The following is a 15,131-nucleotide window of genomic DNA, read 5'->3' as shown; positions in this document are numbered from 1 at the left end:
TTTCTCTTACACACACACACACACACACACACACACATATTCTCTTTTAATTTTGCATGTATATATGTACACTTCTACTGTATTGGTGGTTTCAGGAATCGCAATTTCGCTTATTCACAGTTTTTCAGTTACTGGCTCCTCCCCCATTACGTCACTGAAATTGCTGATTCACACTGTTTACAGATTTAATCACTGATTCCAAGCACTGCACAGTGAAAATCATTGATTCCCAGCGTTTGTACAGTACAGAGAAAATCGCTGATTCCCAGCATGCACAGAGAAAATTCGCTGATTACCAACATGCACAGCTGATTCCCAGCAATGCATAGAGAAAATCGCTGATTCCCAGTTGCAAAGAGAAAATCATTGATTCCCAGCGTTTGTACAATACAGAGAAAATCGCTGATTCCCAGCATGCACAGCTGATTCCCAGCAATGCACAGAGTAAATCGCTGACTCCCAGCAATGCACAGAGAAATCTTTGATTCCCAGTTGCACAGAGAAAATCAATGATTCCCAGCGTTTATGCAATACAGAGAAAATCACTGATTCCCAGTATGCACAGAGAAAAATTGCTGATTCTCAGCATGCACAGCTGATTCCCAGCAATGCACAGAGAAAATCGCTGATTCCCAGCAATGCACAGAGAAATCGCTGATTCCCCGTTGCACAGAGAAAATCGCTGATTCCCAGCATGCACAGCTGATTCCCAGCAATGCACAGAGAAATCTCTGATTCCCAGTTGCCCAGAAAAAATTGATGATCCCCAGCATTTAAAGATAAAATTGCTGTTTCACAGCACTGCACAGAGAAATTGCTGATTCCCAGTCTTTTTTGTTATTCGCGATTTCTCCTTATTCGCTATGGTTTTTAATAGAAAACCGCGAATAACATATGAAAAGTTATTTGTGTTTTTTTTGTATTTGCTGTCTTGCTATTCCCCTATCACCATGATTACGGAGAAAGAAGTGCATATTTTATACCGTGCATGCATGGATCTAAACTGTTCTCAATTTCACCCCAGGAATACATTTTCCTAGGTTAGATAAATTAGTGTTCATGCAAAGTTATACATGCATAAGTTTAAGGGCACATACCTCAAACAATTTTAAAGAAGGCCACTTCTGAACTGATTTTTTTTATTATTATTATTTTTTTTACATATGATATACACATGGGAAAGCCTTTTTAAATGATCCTGCAAAATGTGACTTTATATTGCAGGTTAAAATATTTTTATTGTTAGGATCAGGATAACCTTCTATCTGCAACTCCTATGTAAGCTTACAAGAAAACTCAATTAATCAATTAGAAGACAGTACTCAAATTACAGTGGAATTATGGGCCTCTTTTCCACAAAACCATTGGAACCTGTGGTGCATTGCATCAATTAAGAATGCTTAATTTTGAAATGGCACAAATGAGCAAAGTATGAGTCATAGTAAGTGTTTACTTCTTAAAAGCCATCAGTGCTAATGGTTTTGTAACCTTTGTAAATTGAATACGGGTTTCAGTTTTACAGCAAAACGACACTCACGTCAGGATGGTGTAATATTACTGCCCATATATACAGAGCGTTATGTGGCCACACACTTAATTGCATAAATAATAAAGATAGGTTTTGAGGTAGACTTCTACTTATCCTACGTTTGACGAGCAGATATGATCGTGCTGTGCTATCATGCTGCAAGAAGTGCACTTAAGCCAATCAATAAATAATGATTCATAAGCTTTTCCCCCTCCCCCCTCCTTATACAAGTTATGATAAGCTAAGATTAAAAGGACAAAAGAAAAGAACATGTTGAAAGCACCTAAATATTGTGCCTTTTTATAGCCCTTTTGATCCACATTATGTATATTATAGTTTTAAGTTCAAATGAGCCCCCAGCATGAATTAACATAACTTTACAGCATCGTAAACAAAGAGTTCAAAGATTTCTGATGGGAATTATTTAAGTAACATTAAAGTGCACCTTCATTATTCATTTATTTGCTTTTCATTATAATGGAACCAATCGCAATAAATTCTATGGCAATAAAACATATTACCAGGAGGAATGAATCATTTATAATAAAATCTTGCCAATAAAAATAACTGTCATTTTTTATTTCTTTGTAAGTTGCAGTAAATAATACAACTACAAAAAATGTTTTAATGGAAAAATAAATGTTATCATAGAGTGAATACTCAGGTCTATTTGAGTTTTTGCCAAGTACTTGTGACTTGGATTGGCCTCCGTGAAGATGGGATACTGGGCTAGATGGACCATTGGTATGACCCAGTACGGGTATTCTCATGTTCTATCTATCTAAATAGACGGTTTCACACCCTTGTACTTTTTGTCAATTCTGATGTCAGACTGCATTAAAGCAGGAGTTTATCACACAGAATGTGCTTTCAACAGGAGTTCTACACAGAATGTGCTTTCAACTTTAAAAGAGCAGTTACCAAAATAAAAACTAAATAAGAATGGATTATATAAGTCTATTTCTAAATATTACCTTAATAAGGTCCATACTAATGCTGGGTTTTACTAAACAGCACTGGAGGATTTTAACGCAGGCCAGCGAGGTAAATTCTCTGACACTCATAGGAATTCTACCGTGTTTCCCCGATGGTAAGACACTGTCTTATTTTTTTGGGAAGGCCAAAATATGCTCTAGGGCTTATTTTCGGGGGGGATGCCTTATTTACCCTTTCATGTCCCCTCTGTATCTCTATCCTTTCTCTCTCTCTTCTGCTCCCTCACCCATGAGTCCTGCATCTGGCCCTCTCCCTTCTACCTGCACCTGGCAACACCCCCCTGCTCCGCGGCTCTCTTCAGCAACTTGTCAGCAGCGGTGATCAAGACAAGCTACCGACATCGAGGCCTTCCCTCTACGAGTCCCGCCTTTGTGGAAAAAGGAAGTTGAAACAAGCGGGACTCGCAGAGGGTAGGCCCCGACGTCAGAAGCTTGTGTCGATCGCTGCTGCTGAGTTGCCGAAGAGAGCCGCGGAGCAGGGGATGTGGCCGGAAGCAGGTAGAAGGGAGAGGGAGATAGGAAGGCTGTAGATCTCCGGAGCATGACACCGACCCCGGCCAGGATGATTTCTTTTTCAGGCGTGCAACTTACAAGTCCGGCGTTGCGGCGGGAAATAGCCATGCTGAGTGAGCTTAGCACTACACAGATGAAAGCCTTGCTTGCTGATTGGTCCGGCGGCACGGCCGCCGGACCAATCAGCAAGCAAGGCTTTCATCTGTGTACGTGCTGAGCTCACTCAGCATGGCTATTTCCCGCCGCGACGCCGGACTTGTAAGATGCACGCCTGCGTGACACACTACCGGAGCCACGGCAAAGGTGGAAAAGAGCCGCATGCGGCTCTGGAGCCGCGGGTTGCCGACCCCCGCGGTAGACGGAGGGACCACACGGAGTCACCCACCGTACCACCCGATTCGGGTAAGCGCAGGTATCGGTGGGTGGCTTATTTGCGGGGGGGGGGTGCCTTATTTTACAATTTTTTCTAAAAAGGGGGGGCTGTCTTATTTGATGGCCCTGTCTTATCATCGGGGAAACACGGTATGAGCATTGGAGCATTTATCTCACTGGCCCACACTAAAAACCTCTAGCACCGTTTAATTAAAAAAAGCCCTAAGTTATGGGATCCTTATGCTATGCTGTGGAAAAATGTGGACTTAGCAAGCTCTAATGTGTGTCTTTTCTGTGAGATAAGATCATTTTTCGCTGCAGTCAAAAAATGGCCGATTTTCCATTTTCTGTTTTAATGGCCATGTGTTAATGTCTATTCTATCAGTTCTCGGTTATTGTAATAAAATCTAGGGTCCCATAAAAAGATCTGTCACAAAAATGTTCTGAAAAAATATTAATATATAATCTAGCAGAAGGGGAACTATACAAGGTTTGAATCATTTGTACAAATTTTGCACAAAATATTTGCAAATTCTACGCACAATATTTCAAAATTCTGCAAAGTTTATTTGTAGTGTTTTGCTTAGAATTCCCCTATCATAAGGCCTGAAATTCCTTCCTACCTCTTCCTTTCTCTGATTCCAGTCTCCTCTTTTCCCTCTCTCACTCCAATTGCAGTTTTGTCTCCCTCTAAACCCCACCTCTCTCTCCCTCTCACCCTGAATCCCCTCCCTGGCACCCATGATGTGGCATTTCGTTCTCCCTCTTGTCACTGTCAAGGTATCTCTTCCTCCCTTCCCAACCCTTTCTGGTCTGGATCACACTCTCCCTCTCTCTACCATTCTCCCACCCCCACTAGCAGATCCAGCATCCATGTTCCCTAATCCCACCCCACCCCACCCGCTCTCTTGCTCGCATCTCTTCCTCCCTTCCAAAACTCTTTTCTGGTTTGGGTCACTTTTTCTCTCCTCCTTATGGGTCCAGCATTTATCTCTCCTCCCTTCCACCCTGCGGGTCCAGCATCCATGTACCTTCCTCTTCCTCCCCCCACACTTGTGGTCTATCATTTATGGGTAAGGTCTGAGCACTTTATGCACAAAATATGTAATCTATTTTTTGATTTAATTTGGTTATTTTTGTTCATAGTTTCTGTGGTTTGGAATGTGATTATCTCATTTATGTCACCTCATTTTCCCATCTCCAATTGCGGTCACCATCCATCTCCCCACCTTCCACGGGTTTGCCCACTCTCACTCTCTGACTGTCCCCCCCCCCCCATGACAACTCCCTGCCCTATACCAACAACCCCCCTCTCTCCACCACATGGGGCTGACTTCTAATCGACTCCCCTCACTGTATGGAGTCAGTATCTCTTACCCACTGGCACTCTCAAAGCAGCAGTAGTGGTTGGCCAGCAGTCAGTGTTGTAAACAGGCAGCTTGTGGCCAGCCCTACCAGGGCCTTTCATCTCTTGCATGGAGCCAGCCACAAGCAGTCTGTTTATAGGCCTGCATTTGCAGACGGACCACTGCTGCTGCTTTGGGAGGGCCCATGGGTAAGGGATACTGGTTCCACATGGGGAGGGGGATCCAATGATAAGCCAGACTTGCAGAGGAGAAGAGGAAGGGGGTTGTTGGGTCAGGAGCAGGACCAGGAGTGTGGGAGGTAACAGGTCTGTACAGAATTCTTCACAGCTTGTGCAGAATTCTGCACAGATGGAGACTACTATGTAAATTCTGAGCTTTGCAGTAGCACAGAATTCCGACAGGAGTAATTTATCCACTTTTATTATTTCATTGTAAACCACATAGATGCATTTGCCAATGTGTATATCAAATATGAAATAAACTTGGAAACTTCACCTTCATGAATGGCAATTTGTTTGCCAAGAAGAGGGTATATAATGTTTTATGAATACATAAATCATGTCCACCTTTGTCTAATCACAGTAGTTGATAGAGATGTATGCTTATTAGCTTATATTCAAATTATTAAATTGTTGCATACAAAGAATATGTAATAATTTGGCTTTATAAACATAAGAAGAAAGAGGAAAAGAAGGTCCCAGGCCTCGTAGTCTAACAAAGCAACAAAAAAGAGGCACAGGAGATGTCTTGAACCAACCTTAAGTTACAAATGTTCTATTAATGTAAACAAATGTCCGTAGTTGTTTTAAAAAGTCTTTCACATATAACACAAGTAAAGTCCCGACAAGGATCCGTGTTTTGGAGTCACTGAAACACAAATCCTTGTCGGGACTTTACTTGTGTTAGACTCTTTAAAACAACTACTGATATTTGTTTACATTAATAAAGCATTTATAACTTAAGGTTGGTTCAAGACATCTCCTGTGCCTCTTTTTTGTGGCTTTATAAACATAAACCGCCCCATATTCATCATTATTTAGCTAACCAAGAATGGCCAGGAATATTCATTGGCTGACCAGCTAAGTTGAGCTGCTAAGTAGCCCTGCATAAATAACAGGTCTATCTTTGGCCGCTATAACTTAGCCAGCCAGGCGATGAATATTGGCTTAATCAGCTATGTTAAAAACGGCTAAAAATAGCAGGAATTTCAATGTCGGCCACTGGATATGGCCTTGCATTGAATTTCCGGGTTCACTGCCAAATGAACTGGGTTTTTTAAAAAATGGGAGGTGAGAGTGAGTTATTGGTTCTTCAAAATGTAAACATGGCTATTTGTTTGGTGTATTGCCTGCCAGGCTTGCTAGATTCCTTTATGTAGTTTCTCTTAGATTTTCCTAAGGTGGTTTGTTAGGTGGTTTTAATTTACCATTTAAACCCGATTCTGTTGAATTTAAAGACAATCTGCCTGATATTCAGCACTATTTAATCAGTCAATATTCATGGTTAGTGGTAAAACTTAGCTAGTTTTATCACATAATAGCCACCAATTTTGAGCACTGAACAGCTACGTTTAGAGGCCAAATTAGGCCACATAAATAGCCAATATAAACTTAACCAGTCAGTGGCAATATTGACTTGGCCAGTTAAGTTACATCGCAAAAAAAACCCAGTGGATATTCCCGTGCCAATCACTGGAAATGGCCCAGCATAGAATATCCAGGCTCAGCGCGGATGCAGAAGCTAGACAGCCAGTCAACGATGGTCTAGATCGGTGGTTCTTAACCTAGGTTCGACCGAACCCCAGGGGTTCGGTGAGTCAGTCTCGCGGGTTTGGTGGAGGTCAAAACACACCTCCGACTCATATAGCGCTTCGGTCACGTTCAATCAGTTATTCAGTGAGCAGCAACATTGTCATGCAGATTGCTTCAAAAATTCTGAGTTCATTCTCATTTTAGCGTACATGGCTGATATCTTTGCAGCTCTCAATCATCTCAATAAGCAGATGCAGGGTGGTGGAGTCAACATCATCGAAGCCTTCCTGTTTAAAGATGCTTTTACCTCCTGTATGGAATAGTCACAGTGCAGCAGTCCTTTTATTAAAAATTGGAATAATAATTAAAAAAAAAAAAATGATACCATTCCTAATGTTTTCTCCTTTATTGTCTCCCTCTTTTTAAAATGATTAATATTGTAACCTTATCCCCTCATCCCTTCACATCCAGTCATGTCTGTTGGTCTGTAGGTCTCACCCCTATTTCGATTTGTTATTATCATTCTTTTGTATTTTAATGTATGTACAAACTTGGATTTTAATGTAATTCGCTTAGTATTTTATGTATAAGCGATTCATCAAATTTCGAATAAACTTGAAACTTGAAGAAAACCTGAAAGCTTTTCAAAAAAAGCTACCATTATGGAAACGACGAACAGAAAACGATAACTTCGCAAACTTTCCCCTGCTAGACAACTGTGTAAGTAAGATCGAAGATGCATCTGGAATCGGAGACATTTCTGTACCGCAAACGATAATATAAACAACCCGAAGGGTTCTACAGCTGGTGTTCGTCTTAGCTTTTATTACATACCCCGATTGTGGATCAGTCCATTGGGGGCCCTCCAAAGTCAAGTTACACCACTGGCACTGTCGGCATTTTTCGTGACCCCTGATCGTACTGGGGTCTGCTAAAGATTTGGAGGAACGATTCCTAGCAAGGGGTTATCCTAAAAGATCCCTAAGACAAGCGTATCTTAGAGCAAGGTACGCCCAGAGAGATCTTTTACTATTAGAAAAATCTAACATCAAAGAGGAAGATCGTCTTGTTTGTGTTTTGCCTTACTCTAGTGCATCAGGAGTATTAATCTCCTTGATTAAACAATTTTGGTACACACTGAGTTTACATGAATGTTTAACAGAACCCCCTCTGTTTTCACATCGCCGGGGTAAGACCATTGGCCAGGCACTTTTAAAATCTGATAAAATGAGACCAGACCCCAGTACGATCAGGGGTCACAAAAAATGCCGACAGTGCCAGTGGTGTAACTTGACTTTGGAGGGCCCCCAATGGACTGATCCACAATCGGGGTATGTAATAAAAGCTAAGACGAACACCAGCTGTAGAACCCTTCGGGTTGTTTATATTATCGTTTGCCCCTGTAATTTAATTTATGTGGGGTGCACTAAGAGAGCGATTAATGTTCGTCTTAACGAACACAAATCGCGGATCACTACTCTAGCTATACAGGCCCCGTTAGTCCAGCACTGTATTGATAAAGAGCATGGGGTCCACCAATTAAAATGGAGAGTCATAGACCATTTGGAAACAAGCGAACTAAAAGGGGATTGGGAACGGAAGCTTAACATGCTTGAACAGTGGTGGATCTACCGCTTAAACTCAGTGACCCCGTATGGACTTAACAACGAGCTAGAATGGGCTTCCCTTATATGAGACCACATAGGGATTAAGGCTCCTCCATATTGTCCAGTTATTCAGTGTACCGAAATATAACTATTATATTTAGATGTACTCTGTACCCTGACGTCATTAAGATGGGAGGGGACGGAGCCTATAAATCACGTGATTTGGTGTCGGCCGGCCATTTCGTTCTGACGCTATGGCGGTTGAATGTTTGTGAGAGGTAAGAATGGTTTAAATATATTTCATATTATTATACTTAAAAATAATGTTGTAAGAAGTTGGGAAGGTGGATTAGTATAATTTAGACCTTGATTTTATATCTCACAGGGAGTTGGAGCCTTGAAAAAGCCCCACTTACTAACACGGGCGAAACATGTCGGTGTTTTCACACTAACTCCCCTGCACAGCGTCTTGCTTAAAGCTAAAAGCAAAAAAGCTAAAAGCTAAGTATTCTTAGTATTTATATAGATAATTGCAAAATAAGTATAATATTTAAAAACAGTACCTTGTTCCAATGAGGAGTGGGAGCATAAAGCCATACACAATGAGAATGCTTGAGTGTGTGGTGGCCTGCTGAGGAACAGTGAATAAATACTGAATAAATTGGTGAATGAAGGTTGGTAAGGCAGTGAGACAATATCTCTCTGCTGAAAGTTAGCCTGCTTCCATTGTATGCATATTGATCTCATGCATATTCATTTGAGAAATCCTGAAAACCTGACCTGGTGAGGGCCGGAGTTGAGCACTCCTGGTCTAGATTTTGGCCCCTTATGCTTTTAATGATTCCCGTACTGCTTTAAAATTGTCTCAAATTGTTACATCACATTTGAGATTTCTATTCCCGCCATTACCTTGTGGTTCAAGGCAGATTACAAAAGAGTTATAGAAGGAGGGTTACAAAGTAGGATCACAGGTCATTTCTTGTGAAGGTAAAAAGTAGATCAGGTAGTATCAGTGAGTTAGGGAGAAGATGGGAAGAAGGAAGGTACTTGTGGTATTAAGTCTTTTTCAGGGATTTCTTGAAGAGTATAGTTTTTATTTCCTTTCTGAACATCTTGTAGTCTGGGGTTGTTATCAGTAGCACACCACAAGGATCCCCACTTGCTACTGTTTCTAGTGACTGGTGCAGTGTGTCTGTCATTGAGAGCTTTGGTTGATCAAAAAGGTAAGAGAATGGTAATGTTGTCTGCATAACTATAGGAGGTTATGCCTAGTTTGTCCAGGTAAGTACCAAGGGAGGTTGAAAAGAGTAGGGGAAAGTGGGGTTCTTTGTGGTACGCCACAGAGGTTGGACCAAGGTTCGGATTTTTCTTTATCCGATTTAACTCTGTATGTTCCGGATTTTAGGAAACCTTCAAACCATGAGTATACTTTATCTAAGATACCCATTGTGTCCAAAATTTGCAGTAGGATGATATCGTCTGCTAGGTCAAATGCAGTGGTCAGGTTCAGTTGTATGAGTAGCATTTTTTTTTTCCTGTGCTGAGGTGTTGTCTAGCTGTGTCGATAAGAGAGCCTAGTAATGTCTCTGTGCTGAAGTTGGTTCTTAAGCCAGATTGCATGGGGTGGAGTATGTTATGGTCTTCTAGATAGTTGGTGAGGAGTTTGGCTACTAGTCCTTCTGTTAGTTTGACATATAGAGGTATTGAGGCAATGGATCTGTAGTTGGATGGTTGGTCTGTTGGTCCTTTTGGGTCTTTTTGGATCGGGGTGGTGATGATTTCACTGAGGTCAGTTGGGAAAAGGCCGTCTGTGAGCATGGTTTGTATCCATTGTAGAAGTAGAGTATGGAATTTTGTGATAGAGGATGTTAGGAGATATGGCGGGCATTGGTTGAGGTCACAGGATGCATGGCTGTACTTATTGTAGAGTTTGTTGAATTTTGCCCATTGCCCAAGTTCTATCTGCATCAGTCGGATTTTTAGGATTTCCCCCGTGAATTTGCATGAGATCTTTTTGCCTGTACTGCTTCCATTGTATGCATATTGATCTCATGCATATTCATTTGAGAAATCCTGAAAACCTGACCTGGTGAGGGCTGGAGTTGGGCACTCCAGGTCTAGATATTGGCCCCTTATGCTTTTAATGATTCCCGTATTGCTTTATATCCAGATGTTTTATGACAATATTGCCCCAATTTTTTTACTTCATTGCAGTGCTATAATTAGAGAATCAGTAAAAATCTTATATAACTGCAATATATGCCAGAGGGCTCTCACTGGCATAGCAAAATAAGCAGAGTAGAATAAGGAAACATGAATTTTAGTAGCTCCATTGTCTCCTGCTAGTTGTATATAAGTGCACTTTTCTCACAACACTGGAAGGGTAACTCTGTAAAGAAAACATTCAGTAAGAGCCCATGATTGAATTTTAAATTCTTATATGGTTGTATAAATTCACTGAAATCCAAGAAATTGATTAATTACAAACTAGCTCTTAATTTATAAGAATAGAACATATAGAATATCAGATAATTATTAAATTCTAATCCTTTGCAGAAAAGAGTGATATACTGTATCATGAATCATCATGCTTGATTATCCAATTAAAATATGTATATGAGGGGGTGCTGAAAAATTCTCAGTCCAACCAACCAACTTCCTAAAATCTGAGTGTTATTTTGCCACTGTAGCTGAAAAGAGTGTTATCATATTTCATTAAGTGCCAATTTGCAGAAACAAAATTCTATGTTTTGACAATGTTTCAGATCATTGATTGAACCATATCCATGTCATTCTCTTCTTGGTTGGGCTGAGAACTTTCCAGCACTGCCTCATGTAAAAAAAATTTACACTTAGTCCAGTGATTTTCCACTTTTTTTTGAAAACCCTGTGTGGGAGGGGGAGGATAAGACATAGCAATAATAATAATATTGATGATATGGCATGGTAAACAACACTCAACCATGCAAGAAGAGCTCTATTTCTAATTTACATGTGTAAATACCAACATTACACATGGATATAAAATAAACACTGAGGCCTAGATTTTATAAAGGACATCTAACTTTAGGCGTGGTTTAGACGTCTAGCTGAGTGCAATTCTATAATGCATAGCGAGTCTAGACACGTCTAAATAGTTTGACATCCTTTACAGAATTGCCTTTTAGGTGTCACATAGACATCGATGTAACGTCTATAATGTTATCATGTCTCATTATTATGATGTCAGAATGGAAATTTTTCCATTAAAACTGTATGCAGTGAAATGCTAGCATCACTATTATATTTTATTTATCTTTTAATTGGTGGTGTTTTTTTTGTTAGTTTGCTTCTGTCACAGGGAACAGAGTGGGATCTGAACCAACAACGTCAGGGTGCTAAGATTGTAGCTTTAACCATTGCACCACACATATTCAGATAGTAAAGGTCATGTCAATTCCAAAGCCAAGCTTATAGCCTTTTGATTTACAAGCAGTCTTTTCTCTAGGATAATTAGCAAACATGTATGTTAAACACTTGTCCAGTTCCTCTTTTGGCCTCTATGGGCTAGATTCACAAAGCAAACCAATCGTGTACTGATCGGTTTGCGACCCCTTTGCGACCCGATTTCCCTCTGGCCCAATTCACTAATCTCTCCTGCGATCCACTTCCAATCCGCGCATGCAAATGAGGGGAACGGCATGCAAAGTAGGCAGGGACCCGATTCACAAAACAAATTTGGGACATCGATTGGCTGGCCGATCAAGAGAAGAAGCGACTGCTGGGGACCAGCCGCACACATCTCTGCCGACTTTCCTGTTCCATTGCTGCCCTGCACTCTGCCCCGATCTTCCAGCCATGCCTGTCAGTCTTGTTTTTTTTAATTTTTAATGAAAGCCTGTTCAGTCAAGATCTTCCGAGCCCTGGATCTCTGCCGCCTTCCCTGCAATGCAATCCCGCGGGTTTAAAGCGGGGCTGCACACCACAGTGCAGACCCACTTTAAACCCGTGGGCTCATGCTGCAGGGAAGGCACAAAGAGCAGGGCATGACCATCTGACAGTGTCAGCGAAAGGGAAGAGGCTGCTGTCCCCAGGGATAGCCCTTCCCTGGGAGAGCAGGAGAGTGAGGGCCCGAAAAAAAAAAAAAATCCCAGCAAAAAAAACGGACACAAAATGCATGTGCATATTAAAAACTCAATTTTTTGTAAATGGACTGCTTAGAAAAGCAGATTTACTTTTGAGTGTCAGTTAGGCATTGGATAGGCTTCAGTTAGATAGACATGACTTAGGCGTGCTTGAGGCATCCTCACATAGGTAAACGGGGCTTCTATTTTTTGATGCTTAATAATGCATTATTTATGCAAAGCACATGAAAAAAATGTATATATTACAAACTAAAGATTCTATTTTTTGCCCTAAAGAGGACTCCAGGTTGATTTAAAGGGCAAAATATGTTTAATAATGCATTAATCAATCAAAACACATTATATATATATATATATATATACACTGTGCAATATACTGTGTGTGTGTATATATGTATATATATATATACACACACAGTATATTGCATACTAAACCTCATTTCCAAAAGGTTAAGAAAAGAAAAGGAAATACTACTCACTCAATAGCTGTCCTTCAGAGCAAATGTATATGCCTGGTGCACAGTCTTGACATCACTGTGACATCATCAATATGTACCTAGATGGAAGATTGTCACTAAGGGCTCCCTTTACTAAGCCTCATTAGGACTTTAAAGTGTTGAATAGCGCGCGCTACATTGCCGCACGTGCTAGACCTTAATGCCTCAATAATAGTTATGCTCAAAACAACTTATACAATCTAATGGGAATTCTGATTCCACTTTCTCAAAACGAGTCAGTGGTGTTGGAATTCTTCATCATTCCCAATAAATGGAAAGTACTCAATATGTTTTTTAGAGATATATATATATATTTTTTAGAAATTTTTTTTATCTGTTTTCTTATTTATTTTTTAACATCAGTATAACTTATTGTAGCTCAAATAGCTTATATATAGAAAAAGGTTTAAAAGTGCATCACTTAACTTAATCCTTATTGGTTCCCCTTTCGCGTTTCGGAATTCTTTTTCAAGGTCGGGGGAACTGAAAAGCAACATACACATCATAAGATATCATACAAATCAGATATCACACCCAAACAATCTCTAAAACATGCAATTCTTCTTAGTATTCAACTCACCAAGAGATAAGGTTAATCCTCAACCATACATTTTCTGCCGCTGGCTATCAAAAAAGATGGGATGAGTCCAGGTATCAAGTACGTTGCTAGACATAACACCAATTGCAATTCGGACCATGTCATATACCTAATCCAGTGCCCATGCCCCAAACTTTATGTGGGTCGTACCACCAGGGCTATTAAGACTCGTCTCACTGAGCATAAATCTAGAGTGAATACGAGTTGCGAAGCCTCTCCTCTAGTTAGACACTGGAAATTATGTAAACATGGTTTGAAGGACCTGAAATGGAGAATATTAGATAAGATCACTGTTGGGTGGGAGGGAGGGAACATCGAGCGCACCTTAAATTTGCGGGAATTGCGCTGGATGTTTCAACTTCAAACTATGGCTCCATCCGGGTTAAACGAAGCTTCAGATTGGATGGCCCAAGTAGATTGCTGATGTCAAAAAGCAGGGGCCTTTTGTTGTGAACTTGCTCTCTGGGTCGTTTGGGTTGCTAGGAGATTGTGTGTGACGCTGGGGGGAGGGACTATTTAATGCTCAAATGAACGCCACGGCCATCTTTTTTGATAGCCAGCGGCAGAAAATGCATGGTTGAGGATTAACCTTATCTCTTGGTGAGTTGAATACTAAGAAGAATTGCATGTTTTAGAGATTGTTTGGGTGTGATATCTGATTTGTATGATATCTTATGGTGTGTGTGTTGCTTTTCAGTTCCCCCGACATTGAAAAAGAATTCCAAAACGCGTCGGGAAGGGGAACCGATAAGGATTAAGTTAAGTGATGCACTTTTAAACCTTTTTCTATATATAAGCTATTTGAGCTACAATAAGTTATACTGATGTTACAAAATAAATAAAAAAACAGATAAAAAAATTTTCTAAAAAATATATATATATATCTCTAAAAAACATATTGAGTACTTTCCATTTATTGGGAATGATGAAGAATTCCAACACTACTGACTCGTTTTGAGAAAGTGGAATCAGAATTCCCATTTAGATTGTATAAGTTGTTTTGAGCATAACTATTATTGAGGCTATCTTTTTATACTTGAAGTGAGTCATAATAGTTTGGCAGAGACCTTAATGCCAGCATTGAACTAGCATTAGTTTTTCCGTGTAGCATGCAGAAATTTCCTGCGTGCGCTAAAAATGCTAGTGCACCTTAGTAAAAAAATTGGAAGATGTGCTTATGGTATCTGACCATCCTTGGGATTTGAACCCATGACGTCCAAAAAATGGAAATAGTACAAGCAATGGAAAAGATGCTGGTACTCAGTAACCACCTCCACCTGAAAAAAAAAATCCTGATAATACATTATCAAACGTCCAATAAAACAAAATACATCTAAAATCAAAATACTGGTCCATACATTTCCTCAAATTACCCAGAAAATAGAATAATGTTGTCTAAATAACAAAATGTGCTTGTGAAAACAAAAACACCTTCAACTATTTCTTAAAAATACCAATATCTTTCAACAAATACAATCTCAATAGCAATTAATTCCATATAATAGATCCTAGATAAAACCACTGAGCCATAGGCACTTCCTTTCAGTCAGTGGTTCCTAACATGATAGCTTAGGAGATCCTAGCCATCTCAGGGTAAAAATAAGTTTACTTCTGGACCCTGGAAAGGGCAAAGTGCTGATGAAAATGGCAAATTCCACTATACATACTATCTTATGAGAGCAAATAAGAAGCTACAAAGGTACTGGATGGGATGGGTGGAATTGAACCTATGATCTTTGGAAGAAAGAAGAAGTGCCTTTAACCAATGAGCCACAGGTA

This window comes from Geotrypetes seraphini, chromosome 2 (assembly GCF_902459505.1).
Source record: "Geotrypetes seraphini chromosome 2, aGeoSer1.1, whole genome shotgun sequence".
NCBI classification, from domain to species: Eukaryota; Metazoa; Chordata; class Amphibia; order Gymnophiona; family Dermophiidae; genus Geotrypetes; species Geotrypetes seraphini.
This window is presented reverse-complemented; position numbering follows the sequence as displayed.